Source organism: Ochotona curzoniae, unplaced genomic scaffold (genome assembly GCF_017591425.1).
Source record: "Ochotona curzoniae isolate NIBS_2020 unplaced genomic scaffold, NIBS_Ocur_1.0 contig_43, whole genome shotgun sequence".
NCBI lineage: Eukaryota > Metazoa > Chordata > Mammalia > Lagomorpha > Ochotonidae > Ochotona > Ochotona curzoniae.
The window spans coordinates 23,982,985-23,995,612 of NW_024466218.1; positions in this window are offsets into that span (position 1 = coordinate 23,982,985).

The following is a 12,628-nucleotide window of genomic DNA, read 5'->3' on the forward strand; positions in this document are numbered from 1 at the left end:
TTTCTTTGAAAATTTTAGAGTATACAACTCTTGCCTCAAATGCAATAACTTCAAGGAGACAAAAGAGAAATTACTCCCACTGGGCTGTTTTCTTCTACAAATAGAAGCAGGCACTGTCCACGAAGGCTGTATTCCCTGCCATCAGGCAGACCTAAGTCACATCACAGCTTAGCCACTTAATTACTGTGTGACTAAGCAAAAATATAGTTGAATTGGGAAAACTAAAAACCATTGCAATGCTTTCAAGCAGAAAGGGATTAGATTACAAAATTACTGACAACATTGGAGTAACAGGAAAGCAAGGAAAAGGGAAGGTAATACTATGCAGGATGCAAAAGCAGCGGACAACCACTCCGCCCTCCTCCAAACCTCCCTGTGCCCACAGTTTCAGCCTGAGGTTTTGTCTTGCACCTTCTTATGATGTGACAACCCAAAGCCACTCTGACTTCACTATCATTTGTGTGCCTGTGTGTGCGCATGTATGTACTAAAATCTTAGCTATTCAGGGGCCTGGTGCAGTGGCCTAGCAGCTAAAGTGTTCACCTTGAATGCACCTACATCCCACATGTGCATCGGTTCTAATCCCAGCAGCCTCACTTCCCATCCAGCTCCCTATTTGTGGCCTGAGAAAGCAGCTGAGGACAGCCCAAAGCTTTGGGACCCTGCACCTGCATCAAAGACCTGGAGGAAAGTTCCTGGCTCCTGGCTTCGGATCAGCACAGCGCCGGCAATTGCAGTTACTTGGAGAGCGCATCATTGGACAGAAGATCTTCCTCTCTGTCTCTCCTCCTCTATATATATCTGACTTTGTACTAAAAATAGATGAATCTTTAAAAAAATAAAATAGACAGCTATTCAGTTGTATCTTTTGATGACACTAAAATGACACCGAAATTTCAGACTCCTTAAATATTCTCCTGAGGGCAGAATGCCTTCCAAGAATGTCAGGCTATTTCCTCAATACTGTGTTTAAACTCCCCTCCTCCCTCTACCTTCCTGATCGGTGGGAAAAGCCAGACCCAACCTTTTAGACATACTCGTCTTCCGTGTGGCAGAGTACCTTCCACGAGAGGAAGTCATCACTTTACTCATGTCTCTCAGTCACTAACAACAAGAACAGGACTAAATAGGCGCAACTTATTGAAAGCAAAACTAAGTCCTCGTTTTCGCAATCTCCTCAGTTCATTCTCCTTTGGGAGATGAAAAAAGGGAGAATTCCCTTCCTTTTTCTATTTTTTGCACCAACATCTAGGTCACACCTCAAAGGAAATAGTTGCCCTATAATAAAGTAATGAGGATGAGTTGTTGATTTACTTAAAAGTCAACAACAAATATATCTTGGGGCAAATGTATTTTGTCCCATTGTTCAAGATATATTAAAGCAAGAACGATATCAATTATTTGAGGAGGACCAAGAGAACACATGATATTTGTAGATTTTTAGTAAGCAATAGATTAACTAAAAAATAGGAAACATACATGTTTATCTAAACATAATTATCTATGATTTTACACAGTAAATGTGTAACACTAAATGATTCTTACAGAGCAATGCTTAATGTTACAAGTGTCACTATTCATTCAGCTCAGTGTAATATCACTTTCCTACTAGTTAATAGAAAATGTAAAAATATAAAATATAATAAAAGCAGCTTTTTTATATATAGTGTAAAATTTAACATGGCTCCAACATAAGAATTCCCAAGAGTACCACTCAAAGCAGAATGAACCCCATGCAACAGCACAGGGCAGCCTTGCAAGTATTGTGACCTTAGTATTTAAACAGAACCTACCCTACCTTAGCATCTCTGTGCATTCAATATTCTGAAAACAAAGCAGCAATACTATTAGTAACCCTGATAAAAATCATTTAATTTGCATTACTACAAAGATTGAATTTCATAATTTTAATTTTATGATTCTAAAAAGTTAACTTCCTCTCAGTGCCTTTCTTTCCCTTTTAAATTTTGAAAAGAAAAAATATCGCCACGTAAGTTTATCTGTTCAATGATCACAGATTGATGCAACACTAACCAATCAAAATTCACAAGATATCCATTTCATCCCCACACATTTTTTGTATTCTATATTAACACAGAGAGAAAACATGATGTTTGTCTCTTGGGGATGGAATTGAGAATACTTTTGTGTGAACCCTCGTGAAGATACTTGAATCAACAGCTGTAATAAAACGTTGTCTGGCAGACAGTAGATAGGGGAGTCTGTCAGATGGACAGATAAATCTGGGCTCTCGTGATGTGGCCGTGAACTCACACCATGCACTCAGTGGTCAAATCTACCTCCGAAATGACTGGCCTGGTTTTAGAACTAAGATGCCAGAAAACTTAGAGCTCAAATTGGCTCTGTTTCTACAACATGATTGGCACTCATTGCATGTTACATAGCTTTGACACTCTAAAATCTCACCATAGTGCTAGCCAAATGAAAGGAAAAGTTTGCCAAATAGTTATATACAGACAGTTGTGCCTGTGCTGTGCGTGTTTAAAGGTCAAATTAAGCACATGTCTACCGCTTCTGATTAACAGGACAGGTACACGCAAGCCCCTTGAATCCCCTCACTTAAAGATTTCACCAAGACAAGTAAAGTGTCACTTATTAGCTGCTTTCTGACAAATCCACTGAAATTTACCTAATGACAGCATATGCTCTGTCCAGAAGCTTCCTCAGCTTAGCCCAGTGACGGAGAGCATCCATAACTGGTCAAACTGTGCCGGGAATATAATTGTTCAAGCACAAAAATCTCTGCAAATGCCATTTCACACGACAATGAGTTTGTTGCTAAAAATTCTTGGTAGGATATCAAGGAAATCATGCAACCTTCTCAATGCCTGCACCTCTTGAGATTTAAGTGAAGCCGCAGTTGCCTTGCTGATGTTTTAGTACGCTGTTATGAATATAAACAGACAGAGAGGGGGAGAAAGATGACAGGATGAGAATCAAGAGTGTGAGAGTTAATCCTGAGCTGTCTACATCTGCCTGCCCCTCTGATGTTCCTTATCACCCCGGGTTTCAGTTTAGGTGCCTAAGGAATGATAACTAATCTAACAACACATGATTTAGAAGCTAGCTTAACCCAACCGAAAAAACTTCAGAGCCAGCATGAAAAGATAAAATAGGAAACACATGAGATTGAGTAGGACTCTGAACTATAAACCCAAACTGGACAATAAAATGAAAGGGAAATTAATTTTACACCCCAAATTATGATGTATCATCTCTCACCTTCAGAAGCTTAGAACATTTATAAATCCATCTTTTTTTTTAACTTCTAGTGAATCGTGCACATGAAAGGATGCCACCTCCTTCATCCCGGGGACTGCAGTATCAGAGTCCTCTCAGTATCACCAACTGCTAACAGGAAGTCCCTCACAGCAGACTATCATTACAAATGCTGTGAGATCTGCTAGCCTGATATCCACATGAGACATGACAGGGAACCTCAGTGAGGATGATAAATATGGTACCTCCCTAGTGGGAAATCCAGTGCAGTGTGCCTGACTGACAGGTGATGGGGAGAGAGAAACAATGAATAAATAACTAGTCTCTTAAGGTCAGGTCTAAAGGTGAATGCACAGCACTCACGTCCAGCCAGGCAAGGCCACCTTCACTGCCTGCAGGTAGATCCACTGTCACTAACAGCAAGGACCACACCCACCTGAGTCAGGGCTCCTGAGAAGGGACTGAAGTGGCAGAAAAGTTCAGACAGCAGAACCTTTTGTTTCCATTTATTTTTCCATCTGAGTCATTGAACTGTCCCTTCAGATACCTCCTGATGGCTGAGTCACGAACTCTAGCCAGCAATACTTCACATGGCCTAAATGGACTGCTCTGGGATAGAAAGTTTAATGGTAAGTGATGCACCGATGCTGCCTTTGACCTTGAGGGGGAGGTTGCATTTCTGTCACGACTTCTGCCATCAGCAAGAACAGAGTAAGATCAGAATGGAGAACGACTTTTCACTTTTTTCACCAACATCAACAGGACAAAATGCCAAGAGTACAAATTGAACAGAACCACAGTTGCAATTACTTTACATTTAGCTAAAATTAGTCTAAAAGATCAACATACCTGCATGCATGAATGTCTTATATTTCATCAGTTGAATAGTCACTAAGGATGTGCTTTATGCTCATGCTGAGAAAGACTTAAAATATCTGATCAAGAATGTTATAAGGTACTTGGATAAAACAAGTAAATATGTGAAATAACTACAATACACAGAAAAGTCAAATGAAACAGTGGTGAGAGGCAACTAAATAAAACTTCACACTTCATAAGCTTCTAGTTATATGGAGTCAAGCTGAGAAGAGAATGAGCAAATAGCAAACATTTTTTGCAAGAAGGGAAAAATGTCCTGAGATCAATTTCAAGGTTTTGTTGCCTATGTGGCAACTAATTCTCAAAAAAGCCAATGTAAGCGAATACACAATGTATATATTTTAAAATTTTATACCAAAATAAAGTTACCTTTTAATCCTTTAATAAATTAAGATTATTTTTATTGGAAAGACAAGTTCACAGGCAGAGGACAGAAAGATCCTCCACCCACAACTCTGCTTTCAAAGTGGATGCGATGAATGGAGCTGATCTGATCCAAAGCCAGGGGCCAGGAGTTTCTTCAGGTCTTTCATGCAGGTGCAGGGTCCCTAGGCTTTGGGTCATCCACTATTGCTTTCTCAGGCCACAAGCAAGGAGTTGCAGTGGAAGTAGAGCAGCCGGGACAAGAACAGGAGTTCATATGGGATGCAGGTACTTAAAGGTGAAGGATTAGCCAGTTGAGCCATCATGCTGGGCCCCTTCCTAAGCTTTTCAATGTACCTGTATGTAATTACAACTGGAAACGGGAGGTAGCACGCAGGTGTGTGTTTGGATAGTGCCTGAACAGCAGGGCAAGCTGGCATGGGATTCCCAGGCATCATTTCTGGTTCACATTTGTGAGCTATTTCTCTATCTTACTGTCAAATGTGCCACCCTTGGCCAACTTCTGCATGATAGTGCAATGGTTAAGGTCCTCGCCTTGAACACGCCAGGATCACATATGGACGCCAGTTCTAATCCCAGCAGCTCCACTTCCCATCCAGCTCCCTGCTTGTGGCCTGGGAAAGCAGTTGAGAACAGCCCAAAGCCTTTGGACCCTGCACTCATGTGGGAGATCGAGAAATAATTTCCTGACTCCTGGCTTCGGATCTGAGCGAATCATCGGATGGAAGATCTTGCTCTCTGTCTCTCCTCCTCTCTGTGTATCTGACTTTCCAATAAATAAATAAATCTATTAAAAAAAAACAAGTATCATTAAACCCAAGTGTGGAGAGAGCATAAGTGATCCCACAAAAAAAATGCCTATTACTTATCCAGCATTTCATAGACCAAGCCTATAATATTCAATGTCACTACAACAGTGGACAATTCAGATGCCACATCTCTCCAAAGGACTTCTTGGTACTGGAGACCAATGATCGTGAAGGCACAAAAAGGCAGCAGCTGCTGAAGGGACTGCCTGACACGAAGTGTATAGGTAGCTTGCTTCAAGTGCCAGTGTTTAGGAATTCACAAGGTAGATGAAATTTCCAGGATTCTCATCACCCTCATACTGTGGAATGGTGGCAATACTGAACAGGAGAATAGCTTCCAAGCACAGTTTAACTCCAAGTGTCAGGTCAGCAATGGGTTTTGGTCTAGTACGAATGAGTGACAGTCATGCATCTTAGTATCTGAAGGTCACACAGTTCTGTCAAAGATACTGACGCAGGCTAGTTAGCTGTCCAACATGTCACAGAACTTGGGCTAATCCACAGCACCCTGGGATGTGTTGTGGCTAGTGCTCCCTCAGGGAGCAGGACACAGTGTGAGTGTGCTCCCTACAGAGCCATAAAGGAGACAAGGACCACACTGGCCAGGTTCAGGCCCAGGAGGACTCAGGATTCAAGCCTAGCCCACTCCAGCCACCAAGCAGAGACACTCAACTCTGAGGAAGGTGTTCATCAGGGCCAGGACACACATAGGACCGGGTCTAGGTTCCAAGCTGTGTCATTTCCCATGCCTACTCAGAAGTCATAACAAAGCTTTCCGTATGACAGCGCCCTGAGGCCTTTGTCCTACAGGAGGAATCTAACACAAAGGGAAGCTCCTGAGCAACAGGCATCTGGTGCAGCAGTCAGACCACTGAGACATGCATTCTGTATCTTAGAGCTGGGTTCAAAACTTGGCTCCTCCACGTCTCACCCAGCTTCATGCTGATGTAACTCTGGGAGGCAGAAGGTGGGAGTTCATGTAATTGGATCATTGTCACCCACATGGGAAACAGACTGAGGCTGAATTCCCAGCCCTGGTTCTCGCAGATATTTGGGGAGTCAAACTATGGATGAAAAAATATTCCTGTGACACTGATTTGTCCTGCCTTTCCAAATGAAAATGAGGAAAGCTCACACAATCTCCTATATAACTTACAGTAAGCATTAATTCATGCCGAATTGAACCAACTCTCAATCTATTTGATGGTCTATGAAAATACAAAGTCTCTGCCTTTCCCCATCATTCCCCAACTAAATATATCTCTTGTAGGTGTTTAGAATACAGAAACTAGTGCGAATGGATACCTGGAAGCTATTCTCCTCTGTGCTAGATGCTCTAAAGCAGAGGACAAACACAAGTTTAAGGAAAATGTATAACATTAATATACAAAGTTGATTGTGAGGGGAGGGACGCGTTGTCAGCAAGTTAAGCTACTGCTTGCGAAGGGGGTACCCTATACCACAGCACCTGTTCAAGTCCTAGCTGCTTTGCTTCCAACACAGGCTCCTGCTAACACACCCAGGAAAGTAGCGAAAGCTAGCCCGAGCACTTCAGCGCCCGTCAGTCACACCAGAAACACACACGGAGTTCCAAGCTCCTGGCTTGGCCTGGCACAGTACCGACTGTTACAGCCACTTGTGGAATGAACTATTAGATGAAAGATTTTCTCCGTCTCTCCTCTCCATCCCCCACAATGCTTTCAAACAAGTGGCTTAAAATTTTCGAAAGTGGATACTTCCAAAGAAAGTTTCAATAAATCATTTTTTTTTAATTTACATATAGACTCGCTGCTGTCTATGATACTCCTGCAGGTTTATTCCTGCAAACCCAGAAGCTAAGCTATTTTGTTTTGTAGCATCCCTTTAAAAATTAAAATAAGTGGTATGTATAAAATTACAGATTTTATTTTTGATTACTCCTGGCAGAAAAACTTCTGAGTTGACAAAGTGTTAATGTGACTCTAATCCTCTTTTTATATTAATTTTACATGTATAACGACTACTGTCTGGTTTCATATTTTTAAGCTCTCTTGATTCCACCATGCATATACATCTATCCATACTTTTTAAACTAAAATTCCTGAGACCAAGAGATTTCTGAAATAAAAGCTTTCATTGAATTGTTACAGGTCCTAGACAGCTACAGATCAGATCCTAGGACCAGTTCCCATAACAACCAGTAACAAGTCTAAATGGTGTTTGGAAATACGTGTGCTAGATCTGTAGGAGAACGTTTTTGTAAGGAGAATTTAAAAAGGAGAATGCCAGTTGTTTACAGTGAACCTGGACTAGTCAAAGACTACACTGGTACAACACCATTTGTAGGTAGGAACATGTTCACAGCGACAAACACAATTATAAATTGATTACAGAAGTAAGGATAATGTGCTGGCTCATGGTGCTCACTCACCTGGGGTGTGAGCCATAGTTCAGTTGTTTATATTTGTAATACTTTAACCTTTGTGATATGTGCAAAAACCATAGCTTACTACTTTTACTCAGTTTTGTTCATAAATTTTTCATGAATCTACTAAGACGCAGAAAACACTCGCAAGTCATCATCACCTGGCTTCATAATCACTAGCCTCACCCTGCATGCACTGGATCCTGTGTCGGCACTGGTTGGTGTCCCAGCTGCTCCACTTTCCATCCAGTTCCCAGTTGTGGCCTGGGAAAGCAGTAGAGAATGACCCTGCACCTGCATAGGAGATCCAGAAATTCCTGGCTTCAGATCAACTGAGCTCTGTTTCAGCCACCTGGGGAGTGAACCAGTAGATGGAAGATCTTTATCTCTCTCCTTTAAACATGCCTTTAAGAAAAATCTTTAAAAAGAATCTAGCAGCTCCTGAATGATCTGAACTTCATATACACAGAATTAATCTACAGTGGATTCCAGAGAGCGAACCATCTCGTCTATACATATCTCAGCAGCTCCTGAAGCATCAGCACAGCATGTAAGAGCATCACCATACCAGCACTCCAGAATGCGGAAGGGGTCTTTTATTGGTTTACCTCATTGCTGTTGACCGATTACTACTCTTCCCTCTCACCCCCTCCATTATTTTTCCCTCCTAGTTATATTTAGAATAGGTCAGAATTTTTTCTCTTACCAATAGCATAATGTAACCTCTTGGCTTCACTTTTTTTTTGGTTATGGTTATGATCCAACTGGCATAGAGGAAAGGGGTTGGCAGTAGCATCATTGAAGATGCTCTACTGGAACAGCAAAGGTTAGGCCAGCAATTGTAATTCTTGGCATACTGTATACATTCCAGTTAACCGAACTTAATGTATTTACTACATAAATTCCTCTTAGCCTGATCAAAAAATGCACATGATCACACTCTGCTTTTGTTACACTGATCCTCATGTTAGTTGGCAAAGTTGGACTGGAAACAGACCTTGTCTTAATTCAATGAAAGCATAGTATCTTACATTGCAGACGTTACAAAACCAAATTGTCTCAGGTACATATTGCTGAGTCACAAGACAGTGCCACGGAGTAAACAGCCTCTTAAACTTCAGCTCTGTTAGCTTCTTGCTACTGAGACATACTGGAGTAAGGACGACGAGGCAAATTCCTGAGTTCCTAGATCCATAGACTAATGGTGAAGTGATTGGAGGCACATTTTGGCCATTTAAAATCATTGTTAAATAATGATGTACTCAGCAACTTAAATAGCAAGAGTAAAAGCAATTCATTTATCTCAAGTGGAACTTATAATGTGCAATCTAGACGGTGGTTGAAACACTGCTCCTTTGAACACAAACCTAACCAGAACACAGTATTGCAATATTTCTTTTCAATCAACAAATCACAAATTTCCTCTTGTAGAATCTCCATTCTTTCGCTCTGGAGACAACCCCACCCGCCCAAATTAGAATAGACTGACTGAAACAACAAGAAAAGCTTAGAACCAGACAGGAAACGGTCAGTGTGGACTCATATACCTTACTAGGTAGGATACAAGGATCAGTTGTATGAGGTGTTGAAGATTTCTCTGCATACACCTCCTAAAACTGGTCTGCACCTCAACTGTTGACATATGACTTGGAGTTAAAACCCAGTTTGGACTATCCTAAAATCTGCCAAGTTCAGCAAAATTATGCTTCAACACTATAAAATGCTAGATACTAGAATGAAAATAGACACAAGACAGCTGAATAATACTCTACAGCCACTTTAAGGTGTATAGAAGCGGTAGTATATAAACTAAAATTGAAATGTCAATGAAGAAGTCACAGGATGTGGTTAAGAACTTGCATAGGCCTGAAATCAGTCTTTCTGCTTTCATCCTGCTGAGGTTCAATTCTATTTTTACTTCCCAATGGAAAAAAAAATCACTGTTTTTATTTATTTCATTATCAAAACGTGATTGAAATAAAATGTATTGTAGAAGAAGTTCATATCAAGTGGCCTGATTCCCTATTTGGGGGAGGGAATTTATACCCATTCATGGAATCCACAACCAGAAAGTAGAAAGGATTATTAGGGTTTGTTTCTCATAAATATGCTACTGTGTGGAAATAAAATATAACAACATTTATTCTCTTATTACAGTTTTTGCTTCAAGGAACTAGTATGGAGTGAAAATTCGTTTATTTCACATTCAACAATCCCAGCTTTTACAGAGTTCTGAAATCACTGTCAATATTACCTTGGCTAACAGTCTTCTCAAACCCTTGGAAAGAAAAAGCAGCCAGAATTCCATTTTCATATTTATACCACAGTAATATTTTTACCTCCCAATTAGAAGGGGATAAAAACAATCTTTAGTTGATAGGTCACTTATATTTTAAATCTAAACAAAATAATCAGCAGAGTCTTATACACTTTAATAGAAGGAATTTTGAAAAAACACATTCTTAATCCTTTCTTTTTGCCTTTGCTTCAGACAACCACCTTGATCGTGGCAAATAAACAGCTGACCAGTTTCTTGAATAGGATGGATGTGATACAGCACAGAATAAAGCACTTTTACCACTGCTGTTCAAATGAACTATGCCAGATTTCCTGTCTCTGCCAGCAAGGTAACTCTCAGACCCATTCAGTCACGTTTCCTGTCACTTTCAGGATATGAGGCTATCACCCTCACAGCTTTAAAAATGTACAACCAAGTGCTAGGCATTTAGTACAGTAGGTAAAACTCAACTGGGATCCCAAATGCTCTAGCAGGGTCTCTGGGTTCAGACCCCAGCTCCATTTCTGATTCCAGCTTCCCACAGATGTACACTCTGGCAGGCTCATGTTAGGGGGGGCCCTGAACCCCCGTTGGGAGATTGTATTAGAATTCTACACTGGCTTCAGGTCCTTGGGGAGAGGATCGGCGAGTGGCAGATTCGTGTTTCTTTCAAAATCCATGAGAAACAATTTAAGATAACATGCGCTGTCATACCTAAATCAACATAGTCACTTATACCCCAAGATATGTAATTACTCTCAACCAGTCTCAAATTCTTCTGTTCCACATAGCTCAGATCCTGGGAAACCTGTAGCAAGTAAAAGACATTTCTTCTCTCCCTGTTTAAATTTTTTGCTGACCTAGCTTCTTGCTCTAGTTAACTGCCCTTTGGAATAGACGTAACGCAGTAACAACCAGTTAGGTTGAGGATTCATCTGCCCTGTCTCCAAGGGGCATGAACAGCTCAATGGCTGGTGTAAGCTTCAACTTCGGGGGCCAGTACCTGGTTAGACGTTTCTTCTTCAGATGCTGGGAAATTCTTTCCAGCTTTGGCTAGGACCAGAGTTGGCCTCCTTCTTGCCTTTTTGAAACTCGGGAAAGGTTCTCCCTGAGTTATTCTCCCAAGTTCAATTGCACACACAGGAAATTCCCCTAAAGTTGTAAGTGAATTTTCCTGACCTTGTGAGGAATATGTGTCCCTGACCTTATATTTTGATACAGTCACTTGAACACACTTTCATGCCCTCTCATTCGCTCTCATACACACCCCACCCCACACCAGCAGTGGCTCTGCAGATTGGAAACTGTAGGAAAGTAAGCTAACTGTAAGAATATTTTATAAACATATACATAAAGCTGCAAATAATCAAACTTCAAAAGTTTTGTTTTTACAGCTACACTTTAAACGACTGCAGAAACACAGAGTGTAAGAATCGACAAGCTAGGTTTTCATTCCAATTTACTTAATGAGCTATAAAAAACAATCTCCAAATGTAAATGAGTAGCAAGATGTCTGATTAAACTGGACCAGTGACAGCATTTCTCTGGCATGTGGGTCCACTCTGTCCAACTAGACTCTGCACTTCCTTGCCAGAAGGTTTGCGAGAGGCTGAGATGTTGACAGAATAGAATTTGTGTACTTTAAATGGTCTGCACATCTCTGCTGTGCGGTCACACTTTTCTAACTGTGGAGAAGTGAGGCGTTGAGGTAGTGCTATCTTTAATTCCAGCCTACATGCTTCATAAAAGGCAATTCTATACAAAGGACTGGAAAGAATACTCACAAAGCTGAAACCTAATCAAAAAATTCTGAGCATTATTTTTTTGCTTCAGGCTATACAGGGTGCAGACTAACAGGTCAGTGTTGTACTTTTTTGTATTTTAATAACAATGTCCAGAAATGCTATTAAAATAGAAATGTTTAACAGGGTTCTTTGCACTTGTTTCCAGGAGACTAGAATTTCATCACCATTGGTTGTAAATCACGAGTTGGCTTATCCAAGGCATAAATCCATGAACAGGAGTCCACCTCTCATACTCCAACTTCTTCCTGGGACCCACATCTGTTTTTAGCGACAGCTCACGGCATCTTCAAGTATTCAGGTCTCGAGGACCCAGCAACAATTACCCTACCGCAGTGTTCCTCCACAACCTAATAAAACCTATGCATTTAACGTGGATTGGCAAGAAGGCATGATTACAACAAGGCCAAATGAATAAACTAAGAAATAATCAGCCACATTGTGTGGTACTCTCACTACATGTTTCTCCAAGACAGAATTTTGTTTTCATTACTCCTTCAAAACATTGATACACTTGAATGTTTGAGACAAAAGGGTGTAGAGCAATCCCCTAAGCGACAGCTTACTCCCTTGCATCTGCGTGCTCGTTGCCCCTAGAGTCACATTTGAAGCATCAGATTCACGGAAGAAGCATCCTGCCCACATTCTTCCATTTGTTAGCACAAAATAAAGCAATGTTCTTTCAAGTCAGTTTTTCCTTTCTTTTAAGGGCCAGTCCAAATCAGACGAAACAAGCTCTATTTTAAAGTGAATATGAACTTAGTCTTTGTTAAACAGCTACATTTTTGGCATCAGCTACAGTACAGAGCTGAAGCAGGGATGTGCTTTTTAA